Source organism: Sus scrofa, chromosome 7, assembly GCF_054392235.1.
Source record: "Sus scrofa isolate SSC_HxYL_T2T_F1_AM1 chromosome 7, Sscrofa_HxYL_maternal_Yorkshire_Landrace_v2.0, whole genome shotgun sequence".
Lineage (NCBI taxonomy): Eukaryota > Metazoa > Chordata > Mammalia > Artiodactyla > Suidae > Sus > Sus scrofa.
In genome coordinates this window covers 51,869,830-51,893,630 of record NC_139389.1, presented here as the reverse complement: position 1 = coordinate 51,893,630, position 23,801 = coordinate 51,869,830, and the positions used below count along the sequence as shown (strand labels likewise).

Below are 23,801 nucleotides of genomic sequence, written 5' to 3'. Positions count from 1 at the left end.
CCCAGGTACCCGCCTGTGCCTAAAACTACAGTGAATATCTGCACCAACTAATAAAATCCCCGCTTCGGGGAGTAAGATTTTAAAAAAATGGCTTCAGAGGCACGCTTCTGCGTTAGAGATAAACTTATCTATCTGTTGAAATTATGGCACTAGGTGGGGGAAACAGGCAGAACAATATCTAATAGACAAGGAAGTAAGATGTCTGAGAAAAAAAGGAAGGCAGGTACCCCAAAGCCATCGCAGAAAGAAGCAGAGCTTGTCTTAACACAGATTTTAACTGTTTAAAATGGTTAAGGAGAACTGCAGGGAACACTGCTACTCGGACTGAGTGATGGGCTCAGTCATGGAGTCTTAGGTTAATTTTATTTTTTTTTAATTTTTAAATTTTTTTTTTTTTTTGTCTTTTTGTTTTTCTAGGGCTGCACTTGAGGCACATGGAGATTCCCAGGCTAGGGGCTGACTCAAAGCTGTAGCCGCCAGCCTACACCACAGCCAGAGCAACATGGGATCCAAGTTGTGTTTGCAACCTACACCACATCTTATGGCAACGCTGGATCCTTAACCCACTGAGCGAGACCAGGGATCAAACCTGCATCCTCATGGATGCTAGTCAGGTTCGTTAACCACTGAGTCCACAACGGGAACTCCTCTAAGGTTAATTTTAAACTGAGGCTATTGACACAACCAGTCGTCGGGCTTTCAAGAGCCATGGTGGTACTGAGTCTGAAGCTGGGGAAGAGCATACTTTGATGTCATGGATGGCGAGGAGTCAGAAGGGGACAGAGTTCAGAATAAGCACATGGCTGTGGTGGGGGGATGAAAAGTCTAGTTAAATCTCCATTGTCCAAAGTTTTTCTGAAACAGAGCAGGACCTTCTCCCCACCGACCCCCACCATGTCCTCCTCCTGCCTTTTGTCTGTAGAAAACCTTTAGCCAACAAATAATTTTAATCAAAGAAGTGAGAAAATACAGAAGCAAAGGAAAACAGTCAAATTAGACCAACTAATAATAGTTTAGATATTAAATAAAGTCAAAGACTTTTAGTTCTTTCTCAAGGGCCATAGATGATGTTCTGAGCCATATCCTGTGAGCTGTCTGTCCTGTAGCTACTGACAGCCCCACCAGGTGGCAGAAATTAACTACCTGATGACCAGACTGTAGCCTTGACATAAGCTGCCACACTTCTAAGAATGAGGTTCAAGGACATGGGAACAAATGGACTCTGAAACTGGAAACTGTACTTAAAACAATCAAGATGATGTTTGTCAGACCACTGCAGGACCAATTTCAAGATGACTTTCAGAGCTGATGGTACTGTTTCGACCTGTAGCGCCCTCCTTTCATGTATAAAAACTCTTTCCCACTGCTCGTCAGGGGGACATGAGTTCGCCTACCCCCCCTCCACACTGCCCCACCCCTTGCCCCCCTCTGAAACAAAGCAAACTTTCCTTTCCACCAACCTTGCCTCTATATTGGCTTTAGAGCAGCAAACAGTGCAGCCAGACACCACTTTCAATAAAATTTCTTTAAGGGGACCATTGGCGAAAATGTCCCACTTTGGCCAAGCACAACAATAGCCCCTTGCAAGAGTTGTCTCACTACAGGAGGTCCTGATAAGGAACTTTGTGCTGCCCTGAAGACTAACCAGGAGGATTTGGGAGGGGCCAGTAGGAGGAAGGAGACAAGCAACCTCCCAGGATCCTTGGAGCTGGAATCCCTCTTGGTTGAGAGGTGCTCATGCCAATGAGAAGGACCCTGAACTGGATAAAATATGGGCTGAGATGACTTGGCCAGAGACAACCTAGAAACCAACCCCATTCCCATAAAACCAGAGACTGCAACCACATGGCAGAGCAGTTCTCCTGGGCTCCCCCACCCTGCTGCGCCTGGGCACCACTTCCAATAAAGTCTCTTGCTTTGTCAGCATGTGTGTCTTCTTGGACAATTCATTTCCAAGTGTTAGACAAGAGCCCATTCTTGGGCTCTGGAAGGGGTCACCCTTCATGCAACATTTGTATTTATTTTGCAGTAATTCTAGTCAATACCAAGAACTCCTTCTGCTCAAATGCTGGCCCACTTGAATGTGTAAGTGTTGGAGAATGGCTGAGATCATCAGTGTCGGAAAGTGAGATACATGAACACGGGGAGGTCTTGACAAGGCTCTTTACTTCTGCAGAAGTGGATACTCAAAAATCATGCTCAAAGAAGAAAAGACCCTCCCTATTTATCCCTAACACAGGTAATGTACCTGTCACCTTCCCATTGGTCAGGTCAGGGTGCACATTCTTCTTGGTTGGCTAATCCAAACAAACTGTTGCTGGGAGAAGAGGGAGAGAGGAAGGGGTCGCAGGAGGGCGTCTCAGTCGAAACCGGAGCAAGAGGGAGTAACCAAGATTTCCTTTGATAGAAAAGACATGGTAATTCTCACATAAGTAACATTATTTTCTGATCTAATGAGCTTTCTTTGTCCCTTCATATACCAATTTGCTGCCAATCAATTTCAATTTGTAGACATCTTGGCATGTGGTTAACTGGGTCTCATACCCCAAAAAACAAGGCTAGTGATCCACTACCTATTTTATTATCCATTCTCAGTAAGGCTGTCAGTTACACTTATAAAACAATTGCTTTTTTTTTTTTTTTTTGTCTTTTTAGGGCTGCACCTGTGGCATATGGAAGTTCTCAGGCTAGGGGTTGAATCAGAGCTGCAGCTGCCAGCCTATACTCCAGCCACAGCAATTTGGGATCTGAGTTGTGTCTGTGACCTACACCAAGCTCATGGCAACGCCGGATCCTTAACCCACTGAGGGAGGTCAGGGATCGAACCTGCATCCTCATGGATACTAGTGGGGTTAGTTACTGCTGAGTCACAATAGGAATTCCTGAAACAATTGCTTTTAACAGCTATTTATTTCCTAAAAGTAAGCAATATGAAATATTTTTAAGTCTGGCATAAAAATGATAGCCTTTGGGGCAGCTTTAAGTTTGGTGGTGTAATTTGTCTATTGCTATTAGAAATATTCTAATTTTTTAAAAAGCAATTCAAATTGGGTTCTTATATCAAAGAGTGTTATTTAGGGAGGAATGACAACTGCATTTTTCATAAACTTCTTCCTTCCTATATTATAATGTCTTGGAATGAAGTGTTCCTGCTAGAGACAGTATTATATTAAAGGATGATTTTTGCTCATTTTCTATGGTACTTCGTATAATTAGAGCACTGATCAGAACAGAAAAAATGAATAAGAACTAGGGAATCATAAATCATGAATATTGCAAAAAAGCAATCCTTATCCCAACTTGTTATCCATAAGCAACAGAAAAAAAATCTAATATATATATATATTTTTCCTTTTTAATAGGGCCATGCCTGCAGCCTATGGAAGTTCCAAGGGGAGGGTCTGGCCTATGCCACTGCCACAGCAATGCCAGATCCTTAACCCCCTGAGGAGGGCCAAGGATCAAACCCACATCCTCATGGATACTAGTCAGGTTTGTTACCGCTGAGCCACCACAGGGACTCCAGAAAAAAATTTGGGGTTTTTTTTGTTTTTTGAGTAGAAGATAGAGTTATGATGTTCCAATCACTGAAATGCTTTCATACCAATAATGGGATAGGAATTTCAATTAACCAAAACAAGCCTGTCTAGGAAATATTAGAGAAGCACAGCAGTAGCAAACAAAATAACATAAACATGCCCAAATGATCTTTTAGGAACTCTGTCTAATAGACATTTAAAAACCCTCATCTCATCTGCCTTATAGGAGAAAAACATTTTTCACTTCAGCATAAATTGTGGAATCTCATATAGTGAGAAGAAGAGACTGAACCTATGTTAATTGCTCCGTGACTGGCAGAAATTGTTCCTGGTGAAAGAAAATGTATTGTCTCATCCCATAAATGATTCAGCAATGAGACAGGGAGGTCAAGAAAGTAAAAGTGAGGATTTACTTAAGTGATAATATGCTCTCAAAAGGAGAGCAGGCAGATAGGTGAGTAGCTGCCCTGAGTTTCTTTGGCAAGCCTGTTATGTGGGGTGTAGAAATGAAGGGGTGGAATATTCATCAGGAAGGAGGAGTCTAGGGGTCATATGCCCTGATCTTCACCCTGGTTCCACCTTCCCGAGGGGAGGAGGGATGTTTGTCCTTATTCAGCCTTGATTGGAAATGGCCTGGTCTCAGGGCATGATGGGAACTTCTTATCTGCAAGGCTAATTTTATTGTAATGAGGGCATAATGAGCAAAAGGATACATTTGGACACCAGAGATGCCTGCCTTTTCCCACCTATCTTGGTCTTCAGGACACTTGTCATCTCCAAATGTGTGGTTTCCTGTCAGTCCGGGGGTTCCTGCTTTTCTTTGCCCAAGGACCCCCACTGTTTACAAGATGCCTGGTTTCCTGCCACCTGGCCTGTGCGCACCCCCTTCTCTGCACATACCTAGCTACCTGCCTGTTAGAACAAAATCAGTCAATCAGGAAGAGTTAGAGCTCACCGGGGCCCTTACCTTTCTGATATATGTCACAAGGCTGAGGTTTTCAATTTCACTTTTCAAAATTCTCTAACTATTCAAAACAAACTGACAGACCCAACATCATAAAAATCTTAGATAAGCCATTATATAGTCATTTATTAAACTGACTTCAGTCGCTTTAGCTCAGGAAAAAAATATATTGTTATGGGAGAGGGGGCTGTGATGCTCCAGGAAACGGTGATGTCAGAGAGACTGAGGTTGTTGCTAAAACTGGGCCTCTGTCCGCTGGTGCTGAATAGAAACATGGAGACAGTTTTGGGTGAAGGAGAAAAAGATAGTTTTTGTTGCTTTGCCAGGCAAAAGGAGGCCACCGTGGGCGATTGCCTTAAAGACTGTGCCCTCCATTGGGAAGAATTGCAAGGAGTTTTATGGTAAAAAGGAGAAAAACAGGTTTTCAGATAGGAATCAGGATTGGGGCAAACATGCATTCTTCTTTCTTTGGGGGAGTCTTCGTCATTGAAGCTGGTGTCAGGGGGTCTCAGCATGATCATGGATGGTGGTCTTCTGGGTTATTGCCTAGAATAACAGTACTTGTGAAAAGGGAATATCGATCAGTGATTTGAACAAACTAGGAAAATTCCTGAAAAACATCATGTGCTAATAATCTTTAACCCACCGTCACTTGTGCTCAGGGTGCCTGATCTTTAGCTTATGGGTGATTGTGTTTAGGGTGCAATTAAGCCAGAGAGAAGGACAAAGAAGGACTCTAAGCTGTCCAGTCTTAAAGTAGTCATTTCTAAAAGAAGCACAAGGGGTGTTCCCGTTGTGGCTCAGTGGTTAACGCATCTGACTAGGAACCATGAGGTCATGGTTCGATTCCTGGCCTCGCTCAGTGGGTTGGGGATCCAGTGTTGCCGTGAACTGTGGTGTAGGTTGCAGATGCAGCTTGGATCCAGCGTTGCTGTGGCCCTGGTGTAGGCCGGCAACTACAGCTAGGATTAGACCCCTAGCCTGGGAACCTCCATATGCTGCAGGAGCAGCCCAAGAAATGGAAAAAAAAAAAAAACTAAAAGAAGCATAAGGAATATAATTTTCTCTTAGGTGTCCTAAGATGCCTATGTCTTTATACATATCCCTTGAGAGGGAACCAGATTCCTGCCCCAAGGCTGTGCTATGGTTTCTTGTCTGCTCCTCCCTGGTCTCTGCATCCCCTCCTTTCCCTGATCAGAAACTGTCTGACCCTGCCGCTTGGAGCACAGGGAAGGCCATGGAGGCTGAATGAGGCCCATTTCCTAAAAACAAGAAATGGGGGACCCAGAAAGGCTTGTGTTGCCCAGGAACCCCACAGGGCCCTGCTCGGTTACAAGGTGAACTTTGAAGAAAGGATACATTCTATGTAGGTAATGGATTAAGCAATTCCAAGACATTGTAAAGTTGGGGAAATGGCACAAAACAAGAGCACAGGAGTAAGGACTAGAAATGGATTATTTGTGTGGCGTGAAGAGAACGAGGCTGCCTATGGGGAGAATTATGTGCTGACGTCTGGAGTGGATCAAACCCTCTATGAATGATGAAGGGTAGTGACAGTGAGAGCCAGACAAGAGCATTTAGGTTTCCAAAGTCCTTGATTGGGATCATAAGCAGATGGAAGAGTCAACAAGATTTGGAAACAGTTGTTTCCTTCTTTCCCGAATAAAAAGAAGTTGCTTTAAATCACTCTCTCTCTCCTCAATTCTTAGAAAACTTACAGGTTAAGAAGTCATCTAGAAGGTGTGTAAGGTTTAAACTGTGGAAAGCCGTGCACATCAAATGCATGACCTTGAAGGAAAGTGCCTCTGACTTTAAAGAGCTCAGAGGAAGTGGGCTGGTGCTTCCTGGCCTGCCTGAATTATCTGGTATGTTCTCAAGGTCATGTCTGAAGACAGGAAAAATTGAAGGAGACCAGTCGAAACTCATCCTAGGCTGTGGATTCTTAGGGAGCGTCGCCTCTGCAGAGAGGATTAGCAACCTCAGGTCTGAGGTAATTCTCCACCTCTCCCCTCAACACCTCCACCACTTCCTTGGACAGCGAGGTGATTGATTAAGGAGCTGGCAGGTTCTCCTTTAATAACCAGAAGCACAGATGGATTGATTGCCACATTAGTGGCAATTCTCTGAGAGGAAAGACGTTGTGACAGATATTCTGGGCAACTGCAGCCAAGCAGAAATACTTTATATTGTCAGCACGGTATTTTTTTTTTTTTTTATTTGTTCAGTAGCTTAGTTACCAAAAGTGGGAGATAATTATCTGAGGTTATTACACAAAGTTTTACCATGAAGGCTTAGCTTCCTGATAAACGGTATGGCACCAGGATTCTAAAAATAGTGAAGCGGACAAGATTAGCTGCAGAATCCTTTTGTATTAGGAATAAACATTAACAATCATTTATATCACCAGAGACCACACTGCATGGTCAGGCTTTTCTAATTACTTTGGTTTTAACATCATTAAAAACAGGCTCTGGGTGAGCACAGTTTCCGTGTTTTCAAAATAAACACCAGACACTTGATACAATGAGAAACTAAAATAATCTAAGTAGTTTACTTGTTATTTTTTAAATAGTCTCAAAAATATTAAAATAAAATCACAACGAATATTCATTATCCCCACACAGATGCTCAGAAATGAATCTATCTCCCTGCTCACTATGTAACCGAGCAGGGGGCCCTGTGGGGCTCCTGGGCAACACAAGCCTTTCTGGGTCCCCCATTTCTTGTTTTTAGGAAATGGGCCTCATTCAGCCTCCATGGCCTTCCCTGTGCTCCAAGGGGCAGGGTCAGACAGTTTCTGATCAGGGAAGGGAGGGGATGCAGAGACCAGGGAGGAACAGACAAGAAACCATAGCACAGCCTTGGGGCAGGATCCTGGTTCCCTCTAAAGGGATACACAAAATGATGTAGGCATCTTAGGACACCTAAGAGAGAAGTTATATTCCTTATGCTTCTTTTAGAAATGACTACATTATTATTATTATTATTACTATTATTATTATTATTATTACTGTCTTTTTCGGGCCGTACCTGTGGCATATGGAAGTTCCCAAGCTAGGGGTCTAATCAGAGCTGTAGCTGCAAGCCAGTATGCACCACAGCCATAGCAATGCCAGATCCGAGCCATGTCTGTGACCTACATCACATCCACAGGAACACCAGATCCAAGCTGCTTCTTCGACCTATACCACAGTTCACAGAAACCCCGAATCCTTAACCCACTGAGGAAGGCCAGGGATTGAACCTGTGTCCTCATGGATACTAGTCGGGTTCATTATACTAGCCACAACAGGAACTCCAGAAATGACACCTTTAAAATAGAACAGCTTAGAGTCCTTCCTTGTCTTTCTCCCTGACTTTAAATGCACCCTAAACACAATCACCCATAAGCTAAAGATCAGGCACCCCAAGAATGATTGCCTGTGGGTTAAAGATTATTAGCACATGAGGTTTTTCAGGAACTTTCCTAGTTTGTTCTAATTTCTTTTTTATTTTTTTATTTTTTAATTAATTTATTTATTTATTTTATTTTATTTTATTTTTTTGTCTTTTTTTTGCTATTTCTTTGGGCCGCTCCCGTGGCATATGGAGGTTCCCAGGCTAGGGGTCGAATCGGAGCTATAGCCATTGGCCTACGCCACAGCCACAGCAAGGCGGGATCCGAGCCACGTCTGCAACCTACACCACAGCTCACGGCAACGCCGGATCGTTAACCCACTGAGCAAGGCCAGGGACCGAACCCGCAACCTCATGGTTCCTAGTCGGATTCGTTAACCACTGCGCCACGACGGGAACTCGTGTTCTAATTTCTGATCAATATGCCCTTCTTGCAAATACTGTTATTCTAGGCAATAACCGGGAAGACCACCGTCATGATCATACTGAGATCTCCTGACTCCAGCTTTGATACTGAGATTCCCCCAAAGAAAGAAGAATGCATGTTTGCCCCAATCCTGATTCCTATCTGAATGCCTTTCTCCTTTTTACCATAAAACTCCTTGCAATTCTTCCCAATGGAGGGCACAGTCTTTAAGGCATTCGCCTGCAGTGGCCTCCTTTTGCCTGGCAAAGCAACTATCTTTTTCTCCTTCACCCAGAACTATCTTCATGTTTCTATTGGCCACCGGTAGACAGAGGCCAAGTTTTGGCAATAATCCCCTGTACTATTGGGGCTATGTTTCCTCAACCCTCTGGAGTGGCGCTCATGAAGGAAAATCATCAAGTTGCAGTCTAACTGAAATCCTGATTTGATGATAGAAAATGCATTATCATGATATTTATTTTCAAATCTTTATGAAGCCGAGAGGTATATAGTTCCTTTCAATGATATACTAAATTTCATTCAGTTACAATGAACTCTAAAAAAGAAAGGAGGAAAGAAATAAAAGAAAGCTCCTTTCGTGTCTTAGGTTTTCTACAAATTTCATCATGTAAATACACGCACAAATTCATTTTAATGAATCTAATTAAAATGTATCTGTCAAACAAGAAGAAATGGCATTATATTTTAAATGGCCTTTTAACACACTCTTTAGTTAGCTCTCTGTTCCAGCAAAATAGGCTAAGGTTCTGAAGGTAGAAGGACTATGCATGAACCGTCTATAAACTAGCTCACAGTCACAATCATTAGCCACTTAGTTTTGTAACTAGCTTGATACGGAAATTGCAACTCATAGTTTATCCAAAACACTTTATAGTTAATTTTATAGATGTTTATAGGTGACTTTGGACATTATTACAATGATCCTAAATACTTTCAGGACATATTTGATTAACAGTTTTTGGTCAGACTGAAGTATTGAAGGAAATATTCCCCCCCCCCTTTTTTCTTTTTAAGGCTGCACCCATGGAATATGGAAGTTCCCAGGCCAGGGGTTGAATTGGAGCTACAGCTGCCACAGAACACAGCAAAGCCAGATCCTAGCTGCATCTATGACCTACCAGATCTGCAATGCCAGATCTTTAACCCTCTGAGTGAGGCCAGAGGTCGAACCTGCGTCCTCATGGATTCTAGTCAGATTTGTTTCCACTGAGACATGATAGGGACTCCTGAAGGAAATATTTTAATGTGCTCTTTTAAAAGTAATGACATAGGAAATATATTTCTTGCAGTTTGATTTTCCACAGAAATATACTTTCTGAGTTAAATTTGAGAAATAGTTTTCTATCATATTCAAATGATAAGCTTTTACCTCTTGTGGTAGATTGTCTGCAAAAATGGCTGCTCACCATGGCTCCATTACCTGCATGCATATGCTGCTCTATCCATCCAAAGAATTCGTTTTTCACTCTTCCTTTTAAACATACGCTGGTCCTATGACTTTCTCTGACTCATAGACTATGGTAAAAATGACATCGGGAGATTTTCAGTTCTGAGTCTTTAGAGGTCTTATGATTTCTGGGGTTTTTGTTGTTCTTGTTGGTTTGTTTTGTTTTGTTTTGTTTTGTTTTCTGTAAAACTGTTGCCCCACCAAGAAGAACAACTAACTTGCTAGAGAGAGTTCCCATGAAGAGAAAGCAGCCTGGGGGGCGAAAGCATACAAAGAGAGATGGAGTAACCCAGCCAGCCCCTAGCCTTTCCAGCCATCAAGCTGAGGTGCCAGAAATGAGGGAAGCCGTCCTGGATTCCTCAGCCAACACAAATGAGCACAGATGAGCTGTCCTGCTAAGTTCTGTGCAAACTGAAAGTCATAAGCAAATAAATAACAAGTTTTTTTTTTTTTAATGACTACATATTAAGAAAGCTTGTTACACAGAAATAAGTAATCAAAATTCTTTCCAGACTATCATCTGAAGACTATTATTCTTCCTGCCATTTCTTTCATTTTGTTTCCTTCAGTGCTCCCCCCTCTCCTACCCCTTTATCTTCTTCCTGAACTTCAGGGCTAGAAGCTCTGTCCTAGGGGCCATAAAAAGACAGATGAGCATACATGGTCTCTCCTCAAATGGACTTAGTATTACAGTAGAGAGAAAAATGCTTATAAATGTCTAACTACAATACAATAATAATAGCAAGAATAAACACAAGGGGCTATACTTCAGTGGCCTTTTAATAGCATTCTGCATACATAGTATTTCCCTTCTCTCTCCTGCATTTCTCTGGCAAGGGAATGCAGTGAGAAAATAGAGTAAATGTATTATACCATGACTAAAACATGGATACCAGCTAACAACAACAATAACAATAATAAAATATGAATAATAAACACTTATGGAGGCTAAGTTTTTAACATTCTATGTAAAGTTAGTTGATTATATTTGTTTTTCTACCAGAAATAATAGGAGAAAAAATAAATATGAAAGATAACTGAATATCATTCCCAAAATTACCTAAGGTGGGAGTTCCCTGGTGGCCTAGCAGTTAAGGATCTGGCATTGTTACTGCTATGGCTCTGGTTACTTCTGTGCTGTGGGTTAGATCCCTGGCTGGAGAACTTCCACATGCCATGGTCATGGCAAAAAAAAAAAAAAAAAAAAAAAAAAAAAATTGAAAATAAAATAACCTAGGTCAATGGAAACTGCCCCTTTAGACAATGGGATCAGTGCTTGGTGGTCCCTAGGAATATGTGTGCTGATTCACTGCTATTAAAAAGCTGTGTCTTCCAAAAAAAAATAACTTTTAAAGACTTTTGAATGTTTAATAATTTTGTAAATCATACTCTACATAGAGTACCACTTATTTAATAATACAAGGTGTAAATTTACAGAAATGAACTGGTATTCTAGGACAGAAGATGGCATTATTTTTTTTTTTTTTCGTTTTTTAGTTTTTATTGCTTTTTAGGGCTGCACCTGTGGCATATAAGTTCCCAGGCTAGGGGTCGAATCAGACCTGCGGCTGCCGGCCTACACCACAGCCACAGCAACGCAGGATCCCAGCCGTGTCTGCAACCTACCCCACAGCTCACGGCAATGCCAGATCCTTAACCCACTGAGGAAGGCCAGGGATCAAACCCCAAACCTCATGGTTCCTAGTCAGATTTGTTTCCACTGCACCATGATGGGAACTCCTGATGGCATTATTTTGAATGGTACTTTGTGGAAAGAGATGGGGAATAAATTTATGCTCATGCCCATCACTTGCAAATCAGCAAATCTGCCATCCCCATGAAGGCTGGGCTGATGCTTCCTCTGGGCATTGTGGTCCTGGTCCTGAAAATATCGAAGTAGCCCTGGGGTTGGGGACCAGGTTGTCAAAAATCTCCCCAAAGATTACATTGTAGTTAAGACATTTCTAAGTTTAGTATCACTATTTGTTTAGATGACTTTAACAACATAAATAATTTTAGATATCCATCTTTTTGGGACTATTTATTTATTTCTAAAATTCCCAAAGGATAAAAGTAACTCATTAGAAAACTTTTCACAATACGAGTCTATTGTGTCCAATAGTTCTTTTAAGTTTTGAAACTACTTACAAAGGCAAGGTATTTTATTTTGTTATGCGTATCTTAAACTATAAAGTAGACTATGAAAAAATATATACATGTATCACTTGTTTAAAATACAAGCTATATTACATTGTTTTATTATAATCCATAACTCTTGTTTAAAATATAAGGTAAAAGATTAAATAGAATTTCTAAATCTTAGAATATAATTTTATATTAACTGAGCTTATAGTATAATAATTTAATAATGCACCTAATTTTAATTGATCCTTTAGAACAAAATATATGTGGTATTTAATTATTTCAAAGTATGTCCTAAAACATTGCACTGTACTCAATTTAAAAATCTTTTTTTATCAGTGGGTAGCAACTCATTTGACCTTGAATATTTTGAATTACTGGAAAACCTCCAAGTTTGCAATCTGTTCTTCCTTAAAAAGGAAATAAAGAACAAAATAAAGCAACTTTAAATGTCATTTGATTAATAAAATTTAGCTTCTATAGAATCTTGAGCTTAATGGGATTGCTGGCATTGCTGAACGCTGATTAAATGCATTCGGATCAATGTTAACATGCTTAACGATGTAAAGCCCATCATAGAGTAACTTGTAGTTAGATGAATGATACCTCTTACTTTTTCTGAACTCATTTATTTCGCCTATATCATTGGAAAATGTTTTAAATCAGTTATTGTTCAAATAACAGGCAGATTCCAAAGTCACAAGATTATATAACTGGAAACCATCATGGCCAATCACTCACATATGACAAATACCTCTCCAGGTAAGACATAGTTTATAGACTCTTTTTATGCTGGCTATTTTCATTTGCTTTCTTTTATTCTTTTTCTATATACTAAGGAAAGAACTATTGATGTAGATAACTCTTCAGTGTCCTGTGACATGTTTCCTTTCAAGAAGGAAAAAAACGCCAAAGCCCACAAAGTCGTCAGACCCAGCTTTGGAGAAATTGAAGCTTAACCCTCTCTTAGAAGACAAGATTAGCTCAGAAATGCATTACTTCTTTTTGGGCATTTCAAACACATTGCCGAAATAAGATACCTGCATACACTGACTTCGATTTTTCGTCATTAGTGATTCTCTTTTATTGTCTTTATATATTTTAATATGTCATTTAATGTATGCCCAAAAATATACACCATCAAACAGAATTATACAGGGAATTTATTGCCATAATATCATTTAATCTATATTACTACTCTCTCCTCTAAAATAAATATTCATCTAATTTTAGAGCTAGGATTTAATGATCTGTCCATGGTTACATGACTAATAAGAGATGGGTTGGGCTCACTTGCCATAATGTATTTCACTCTCAAACTCTCAAAGCCCCAGGATCCTTTTTTTTCAGTCCTATAGTTTTACAGAGATAGATCACAGAGTGACATGAGATAAGCAATACATATCTTTTAATTTTACCAAATTTATGTTTAAGTAATATTGTGATATATAAAATATTTATGCTCTTTATAGACCAGAACAGGAAGGAGTAAGACTAAGCATCGTTTTTTGTTTTTGTTTTTTTTTTTTTTTGGTCTTTTTAGGGCCACACCCACGGCATGTGGAAGTTCCTAGGCTAGGGGTTGAATCAGAGCTGCAGCTGCCGGCCTACACCACAGCTACAGACCTGGTAGATCGGAGCCACGGCTGTGACCTACGCGGCAATGCTGGATCCTTTAATCCACTCAGTGAGGCTAGGGATCAAACCTGCATCATCATGATACTAGTAGGAGTCTTAACCCACTGAGCTGCAATGAGAACCCCATTATTCTTTTTTTTTTTTAATTTTTTTTTTGTAACTTTAATATATCTGAAACCAAGAGGAGTTTTCATTCTTTATTTTGTTTTTCTTTAGGAAAAAATTAAAAAAAATTTTTTAAGATGTTTAAATTTAATTTATTTCTAAAAATAAATTTTATCGGAATATGGTCAACTTAGAAAGTTCTGTTAGTTTCACATGTACAGCCAAGTAAATCAGGTATACATAGATCTTTTTTTTTTTTTCAGATTTTTTTCCCATATCAGTTAGTACACAGTATTGAGTATATTACCCTGTACTATACAGTGGGTCCTTGTTATTTATCTATTTTATATATAGTCCAAGCATCTTATTCTTGATATGTATGTGTGTGTGTGTATGTGAAGTCTGTGGTCAGTTTTGCATTTAGCATCACTAATGCATGTGGACTTAATAAAACAATCCTCCAGAGCTGAAATTACATTTTCCTATCCACAATTTTAAGAGTGAGGCATTTAGAATCAGAGAAACGTGACCTTAAGCTATCACACAACCCCTAATTGACATGCACTCTGGCCCTTGTGCTTTTCCCATTATTCCTGGAGGTTATGGCTGTGTTATATTCCTGGCATCTGGATCATGTCTGCCACATAGTAGGGCCACAGTAAACATCTAGTAAATGAAGAAGAAAACTTTCTAAAAGTAAAAAGTTGCTCTTTTTTTTGGTATCCAAAATATGTTTATTGGGATTGTTTCTCATTCATCTTGATTTAGGGTGCTTTAGTGCTGCTTCCGTCTGAAGGAGCATCCTTCTGTAAGCCTTGTCTTTCCTCCTGTAGGCTGCCAGAAGAGACAGTAGAGCAGCCAACACACAAAACTACACATGTATGGCTAAAGATGGTGGTGATTTTATAGCATCCTGGGCACTTCACATCCATGAAATAGGAATGGGGGCTCTGCACCAGATGCTTCTTCTTGTGTTTCTTCTCCTCTTCTGGAGAGGGATGAAGGAGGTCCTTTGCAAGAGGCATGTTCTTGTAAGGACGTCCTCGCCGCTGGAAAGCAAAAGTTGCTCTTTCAAGTTGAGGACTCAGGCCCTTTTTTTAGATGACAACATTGTTCACTCCACCACAAGGCCTGCAGAAGGCAGTGTCCGTGACCAGAGGGTAGCTTCTCTAGCCTTGGCATTGAGGTCAGACTGGACTCTCCATCAGGCACTGAGCAATACAAGTCACTGTCTTTATTTATTAATCCCAAGGAGTTGTCTTAATACTTACCCTTTGATTTGTAAATAAGGAAAACAATTACAAGTCAATTGTTAATCAGAGGCTTCTCCAGCTGGGAGGAAATTAGCCATTACCTCAGTTAAGTCAGTTTCCATTCCTCCTTCCTTGGCGCAGGACTCCAAAACTGGGTTTTCCTCCCAGCACTAACTTGGAGATGATCAAGCTAATCTTTAACCTATAGCTAGCAGAAACCAACCAAAATGTGGTTTGTGGACATTTGCATCTTTTTTCTTGCCAGAAGCAGTGGGTTACTGAACTCATTACAGATTCATGTTTGAGCACCATTAAGCATCAAGACCCGCAAGAAAATAATGTGTTGTGTATATTCTGTTGTACACAGTTTTCCTGTTTCTGCAAGCACAATAAAAATTCCCCTGGCAAGGACCATAACTCAGTCACCCTATTATATATCCAGGACTGAGCAGAGCAAATAAATATTTATGAGTAGATATTGTCTTGCAACCTTTCCTGAGGGAAACAATAGTACCAAAATCCAAAACATGATGCAAGTCCAATGTGAGTTCAGTTTTCATGGAGAAGTTGGGGTCTCCTTGTGTTGTTCTTTTTTTTTTTTTTTTTTGTCTTTTTGCCTTTTCTTGAGCCTCTCCCTCGGCATATGGAGGTTCCCAGGCTAGGGGTCTAATCGGAGCTGTAGCCACCAGCCTACACCAGAGCCACAGCAACGCAGGATCCGAGCCGCGTCTGTGACCTACACCACAGCTCACAGCAATGCCGGATCCTTAACCCACTGAGCAAGGCCAGGGATTGAACCCACAACTTCATGGTTCCTAGTCGGATTTGTTAACTACTGCACCATGACGGGAACTCCTCCTTGTATTGTTCTTAAATGCATCCTCGTTCTATCCTATCTGAAAAGAGAAGTCATTGCTATTTCTCTAATTATCTCAGGTGCAAAAGAAACCCAACCACAACAGTAATTAAACAAAAAACACTCAAAGAAAAAAAAATAGGTGAAATTCACTTTAAACCAGAACCCAGTGCTTTGGAATGGGTGGGTGTACCTTAAGTCTGTCACTGTACCGCTGATATTCCTGAGCCTGTGTTTTAGGAAACGGCCCCAATGAAAGATGAAGACACCATGGGTCCAAGGACTAACATCTGAGAACACGGTCAACATCCCTGAGATTCCGTTTTCTCATCTCTTAGGTTCCCAATTTGCTGAGAAAGTTCCTATTGGGATGAAGGAATATATGGAACTTGAAATGTAGTTTATACACTCCAAGGTAGAGCATCGCTGTATTTGGTGCTGTGTGATGGAATGGCTGGTGACCTCTGCGGCAGAACTCCTGGGTCCTAGCTATTGGCAGGCTCTGGGAAAGAGGGCAGAATGAGGACCCTTTGCCTGTCATCTCTGAAATAAGGGCTTGCATTTAGCAATTCATTTCAGTCATGACACTCTCCAATTCTAGGGGAGCTAGGATTTTGAAACTTATAATCAAACAGTCCTAAGCATAATCCATTCCATGACGCTGGGGTTTTTATTTTATTTTAGTATTTATTTATATATTTACTTATTTATTCATTCATTTATTCATTCATTCATTCCTCATCTGTGGCATATGGAAGTTTCCAGGCTAGGGGTCAAATTGGAGCTGCAGCTGCTGGTCTACGCCACAGCCACAACAGCACAGCACCCAACCCGAATCTGTGATCCACCATGCAGCTTGTGGCAATGCTGGATCCTTAACCCAAAGCGCAAGGCCAAGGATCAAACTCACATCTTCATGGACACCATGAGGTTCTTAACCTGCTGAGCCACAATGGGAGCTCCATAGTTTAACCATCAACCTTGGTATGTCTCCCTCCAAGACTCTTCCCCAGAGAGTCACAGAATCATTTTGGAATTTTTATCTGACATGGCAGCCATTCCTGGGGGGAAAGCCCGCTGATGGAAAATGCAGGCCCATTCATTGATGGCCCATTTATTCTTCATTCTTTACCTTTAATTTAGCTGAATATTCTGTGTACAGCATGAATTGTTACCAGAATCTAAAATACAGGAGTTCCCGTCATGGCGCAGTGGTTAACGAGTCCAAGAACCATGAGGTTGCGGGTTCGATCCCTGGCCTTGCTCAGTGGGTTAGGGATCCGGCGTTGCCATGAGCTGTGGTGTAGGTCACGGACGCGGCTTGGATCCCGAGTTGCTGTGGCTCTGGTGTAGGCCAGTGGCTGCAGCTCCAATTCAACCCCTAGCCTGGGAATCTCCATATGCCCCAGGAGTGGCCCAAGAAATGGCAAAAAGACCAAAAAATGTCTCTTAGACTAGAAGCTGGACTTCAGTGATTCTTAAGATTCAGAACCAGAATAAGTGAGATTTATTTTTCATGGGAACCCCAAAGTTTGAGGAAAACCAGCAATCTTGTAAAGTTTTTCAAGATAATTAGAAAAGAAAAAAAAAAAATCTTACATTGCCAGAAAGGAATTGTGTTGATAGTAACAAGTGCCTTTCAGAGAAGAGAAATTGAGGTGTTTAATAAGACTGGTCTCTGAGTGGTTGCTGCTAATGTATTCCAGCTTAGCAACATTTAATTTCTACTGTCCTAAGGCTAATTAACTATAATCAAGAATCTGATGTTTGCCAAGTATCATATGGCCTTTCCCTTGTGTGCTTTATTTTAACAGATTCAGTGAGTACTGGGCCACTGGTTCTACATTTAAACTGAAAAAGAAAAAATTTAAATATCCAGTAGAGCAAGCATTTTCCATGCTACTATCATTTATCTAAGTGCCCATTTACTTAGATTCATCTTGTTCCTTTATTTTCTCTGAATTTAAATACAGCATTGGTTAAAGTTTTGGTATACAGTTGTGTTTAACCAAACTGTCTACTCTTTTCTTTAAAAACAGCTTTATGAAAATAGAATTCACAAACCATACAATTCAACCACTTTAATTGTACAATTTACTCTTTTCTAGTTTATTCATAAAATTATGCAACCACTGTGACAATCAATTTTAGGACATCTCCATTATCCCATAAAGAAGCACCCACAAGCAGTCACTCCCCATTTCTCACCAACCCTTCCAGGCTTGGATGCCCATTAATGTACTTTCTGCCTCTGTAGATTTGCCTATTCTGAACATATAAATGGAGCCATAAATTGTGATCTTTTTCGACTAGCTTCTTTCAGCTACCCTAATGTTGTCAAGGTTCACTATAATATTAGCATCACTTGTACTTCATATAGTTTGTGCAACATCTATAGAATCTCAACCTATACCATGAAATATAATCCCATTCCACTTTCCATAAGGTTACCAAATCACATTCGAAACTACAGAAATCATAAATTATAAATGTTAAGTCCATCACCTCATGTCCTGTTAGATATTTATATATATATATGTGTGTGTGTGTGTGTGTGTGTGTGTGTGTATAATTTAGGTATAAACAGAGAAAAGGAAGCATTCATTAATGATGCTGACCAAGAAAAATAAGATCTTGTTTGGTTGGAAAAAACATGTATATGTACAAAAAACATATATGTATGCAATTTTACAAGAACGTATATAAAGAAAAAAATCCTCTTAAAATCAAATAGGTCATGGTGACAGAAAAGTGATACTGTTAACAAAAATAGAAATATAAAAAAAAGAATTCACTTTTAGGATAAAAATCCAATGTTAAATCCTGGAGCTAAGTAAGAGACGTCTGGGCTGCATAGGTTTGCAAGGGCTGCGTAGGTTTGCATATGGAACGCCTCACTGCATGCTCAGTGGGAATTAGAGATTGGAAGAAATAGAAGAGCGTCTAGGACTAATCCTTGAGGAATCCCATCTTTAATAACTTGGCAAAGGGTGAATACCTAAGGAGAGATGGGGTAAATCCTTAACTCACTAATAAGAATAAAATTTATGAATCCTTAAAGCATGGATTAAATTGGCTGCAATGTCGACTTAAAAATGCACAACCTGAAAGTTGAGAGTTGAGTTTTATTTGGGGCAAAATTAGGACTTAAGCCTGGGAGACAGCATCTCAGGTGGCCCTAGGAAACCACTCCAAGGAGGTGAGGGAGGTGCTAGGATGTATAGGAGTTTTTGCCACAAAGGGCAGGGAGCAGGAACAAAGAGGCCTGGGCTTGGCTGAAATCATCTCTTTGATATGCACCTCTGCTTTCAGGGCCACGTCCTGAGCTTCCACAGCCGGCTGGACTCCCTGGCTCTCACCCTTGGAGGTCACTGCATTCACAGATGACCAGGACATTCTTTGTTTCATCCTTAATTATAGACTGGGCGGTACAGATACAGCTTCAGATAGCTCTGTCTGAAATACCGCCCAAAGAGGAAAGGGGGGGGGTGATAGGAGGATATGATAAAGGTGAGGGGGCGGTGCCTGCAAGCATGCACACATTTTACAAAAGTTCGTTGCTGGTCTCCTGAAGGTTACTACTCATCACAAGGAGCAACTGTGAAGGATTTTCGTGTTTTTCTAGATATGAGGCAATGCAAAAGAATTGGGGACATAAAATCTCCTAAAAATATCTATCTGAAGACCTGTTCTTCCAGTTTTCCCAGAGCACAGAGTGCTTCACTCCTGCCCGGTTGGCAGCTGCAGTGGCTCATGATTTAATCCATGTAGAGGCTGATGGCAAGTGCTAAACTTCAGTTCATAGTAACCAGACTCCGGGAAGGAGAAGATGCTTGGTTCTCCAGAAGACGACTGAAAGCTTGCAGTGGTAGACTGCAGTTCATTAAAGCATTTCCATGGTGGGAGCAAGAGGGCTTCCCAGAGGATCCTAGTCCAACAGTCATCTCCTTTCTCTTCACTCTCCTATTTACCACCCCTTCCCCTCACCACTCACAGAAAATGGCACTGCCTGCATAGAGTTGCAAAGTGCCCCCTTGGCAACCTCTGCTTCTAGGCTGGCTCTAAGCTCAGAGAGCTAAACTCAGGAAATGGCCACCATACCAGCTTCATGAATACAGAAAACTCACCCTACCTCACAGTTTTCTCCACTGTATAGAGCCAGCTGAGTCATTTTGCTCTAAAATATTTTCTAAGATCTTTGCTCATCTAGTACACAAGAACATACATTGGAGCTATCATGGTGCATCCAAAAATATGACTACCACACTTACATATGCACGTACATGTCATTTATCTGTCTGTCTGTCTATCTATCTATCTATCTATCTATCTATCTATCTATCTATCTATCTATCTATCATCTATCATCTATCATCTATCTATCTATGCATAGATCTATTTGGACTTCTTGCTTCCAATGCTGATGAAACTCTGCTTATCTGCAGCCAATTATTTTCTTTCTGGGGGGGGGAAAGATCTGAGCCATAACTGTCAGTTCAAGAATAATCATCCATTTATATCTTCAGAGATAATAAGACAGGAGTAATAGGAAATTTGCAAGGAAGGGTGTTTACTAGAAGCAGCAAATACTCTTCTCTCTCTATCTCCTCTCTCTGTGTCTCTCTGCCTCTCTCTGTATGTGTGCCTCTGTCTTCTTTCTCTGTCTTTGTCTCTGCCCCTATCTCTCTCTTCTGCACACAACCATAAGTGGAGGTAGGCAGGGAGCTGCTGGAGCACCGGCTCTCTTGGAAAGCTTCAGGGCGTTCATAGCCGTTGCATCATCCATCCTTAAAGTTGCTATGTTGACATCCCAGTAATTAGCACTGTGATTGGACGATGGAGTGGTCACAGCGTGCGAGCAAGACTGTCATCCAGCAGAGGAGCACATGGACGCTCACTTCTGCAGGAACCCACCGATGGATGTGAAAGCTCTGCCCCCAGGCTTGACATCCTGCCCTGATTCCAGTCCCTTTTAGGTAACAGAGCTGGCTGCTCCTCCTAACACTGTATTGGTATTATAAAATGCTTACACGCTGTCCGTGTTATATCAGGGGGAAAAGTTCCTTTTATATAGGGTATCTTCAGCAAGCTAGTCATTTCCCAGACCAGTGTAAATTATGCTCTAAAATAGCTGCAGAAAGTCATGGTGATAAACAGACCGGGCCACATCTGTCTCCGCAGAGCTGAAATTGTTACTGCTGGGTGAATATTCTGTATTCCCCTCACATCATTGTACCCATCGAGTGCAGCACAGATATACTCGTCAAGTCAAATAAAAATAAAATTTCTTATTTGATTGCATTTACTGCATGACACAGAATAGTGATTTACTTTCTCATGCCAGATGCTCTTTTCTCAGACTTTTTCACTCAGCCTCTTTTCAGAATTTCTAACTTCTAACCACTTCACATCTCTACAGCTGCCCACAATCCTGACTTTATTTCATCCTATAATTTGTTTATGCTTCATGCTAAGTCATTAACTTCTTTCTGTATTTTCAGACCAAGACTTGGAGCCAAAATCTATATCTGCCTGTGATTATATTCTCATGCTGCTGTAAAAAAAAAAAAAAAAAGAAAGAAAGAAAGAAAGAAAAAGAAAAAAAAGAAAAAAAAATCACAGACTTCATGGCTGAAAAAAAACAAAAGCCATCGAGGCATGAGTCTGAATCTGAATTTGTGCACAGAGCTTTGCAAACTCAGGAAACATCTCCATCAGAGTCCTGCCTCCCTGAATTCTGGATAAATGTCTGTGGCTTGAACAGTCACTGGGATACCAAGAGCTTCTGCTGAGACAATGCCTCTCTTCTAGAGGCTCTTCAAGAGGAACAGAAATAGTTTTGTTTGAAATAAAATGATTACTTTTTTCAAGATGGTCATTTACATACTTCCATTCACATGAATCCACAACTGAAAGACAGCATGTAAACATTTTATTTCCTTTTAAAACTAAAATGTTCAGTCTCTTGTCTTCCAGCTAAGGTGGCATATATCTGGGTTTGACTGGGACAGTCCTAATTTTTACCTGTTGTTCCAGCACTGCATCCAATTTTGCACTTGTCCTGGAATTTTTAATTTTAATATTCTATTGTGAATTCTTGCATTAAAATAAGCATAGATAAGTTTGGTATAGCTCCTTAATTTTTTCTCAGCTTGTGCAAAGTTCTTGTAAGGTGTGGGGTGTGTGGGTAACGAACGACTTTCATACTTTAACATATGGAAGAAACTGAAATGAATCAAGGGCTATCCTATCTCTTTTTTTAATTTTTGGCCCATCTAGACAAATCTAAATTAGCATCTTACTTTAAAAGGACGTCATCCGGGGATGCGCAGACCAAAAAAAAAAAAAAAAAAAAAAATTCCATTGACAGGGTTGGGGTGGGATAACTTGCTCTTTCCAGTTCCCTTTAAGGGTGAGGGAAGTAAGCTAGCCTGTGCCAGGGTGGCCGCTAATGTACCTGGCAGTGGTGCCATGCCTGTGGCAGAAATCTGCAAGATACCCAGGCTGCAGGCTGTGGTTCTTCTGGAACAGTATAATATGGTAGGAAATTATAGGTTAGCTCTATGCAAAATGCATGCAAGGAGCAGGATGAGCAGCCCTGTCTCAGAAACCTAGGCAGGATAGGTTGAATGATAGGGTTTAGCAATTTATCATGACATGTAAAACTAAAATAATTCATTCAGTTTATTGTCTGATAATGTTTTTTATTCTATAAAAAACCAGTTTTGCATCATCAAACTAAAAAATATGAATTTACACTCATCGAAAGTATTAATAGACATGTAACTGATGGAGACTGCTGACAAATACCACTTTACCAAAGAGGCCACCGGGTATCACAAATCGTATAAGCCCTAGAAGAAAGGATTGTGTAACATAACAGACTTCAAATAGTGGTTATTTGAAAAGACTTTGCCCAAAAATGGCAATTTACTTGTTGCAGTTTCAGAAAGTATACTTATACATCATTTTTTGAAGCTTGACTTTTTATTTGTATCAAGTGATTGTTTTTTAATTTAATGTTACACAATTTTTACTCCGAATTTTTTTGTCCAAATATGAATCATGAAATTATAACTCTGTTAATTCCATTAGTGGTAGTTGAATTTTGCAGAGTTAAACAATTCAAATATCATGATAGTTCCATCACCCTCTTATTTTGAAAATGAGTTCAGTTCTAAGAAGAACTGATTCTAAGAAGAGTACATTTTTTCGCCATCAGTTTTTGAAAGCAAAAGAAGTATCTTGGAAGCTTATTTCATTGAAGGTGAAAGATCTTATGCTACTGTGGATAGTAATGCAAATTAAGTTTAGAAATTCACCATTGTAATAAAGAATTTTTTTTTTTTTTTGCAGTGATCATAGGACTATAAACTTTGGTAAAAACAGACTTGCAGTTGCCAAGTGGGAGAGGGAGGGAGTGGGATGCACTGGGAGTCTGGGATTAATAGATGCAAACTATTGCATTTGGAGGGATAAGCAATGAGATCCTGCTGAATAGCACAGGGAACTATATCTGGTCACTTGTGATGGAACATGATGGAGGATAATGTGAGAAAAAGAACGTGTGTGTGTGTATGTATGACTGGGTCACTTTGCTGTACAGTAGAAATTGACAGAACACTGTAAATCAACTGTAATGGAAAAAATAAAAATAATAAAAAACACCCTAAGTTTTGGAAAAACATAGTCATGGTAAAAATAATATTTTAGAGTTCCCACTGTGGCTCAGCAGTAATGAACCCGACTAATGTCCATGAGGATGCGGGTTTGATCCCTGGCCTTGCTCAGCGGGTTAAAGATTTGGCGTTGTGGTGAGCTGTGGTGTAGGTCGAAGATTCAGCTCAGATCCTTCGTTGCTGTGGCTGTGGTATCGGCTGGCGGCTACAGCTCCAAGTCGACCCCTAGTCTGGGAACTTCTATATGCTGTGGGTGCAGGCCAAAAAGAAAAAAAAAAAAAGTAATAATATTCTCACTAAATTAAGAAAGTATGGAATTAAAATGTACTTAGAAATGGTGGTATTCCCACATATA

At 40.4% G+C, this 23,801-nt stretch overlaps 1 pseudogene; it reads right to left on the bottom strand.

Moving 5' to 3' along the window:
• Positions 1–14,432: 14,432 nt before the first annotated feature.
• On the bottom strand, positions 14,433–14,683 carry LOC146401577 (small ribosomal subunit protein eS27 pseudogene; annotated as a pseudogene).
• Positions 14,684–23,801: the final 9,118 nt, after the last annotated feature.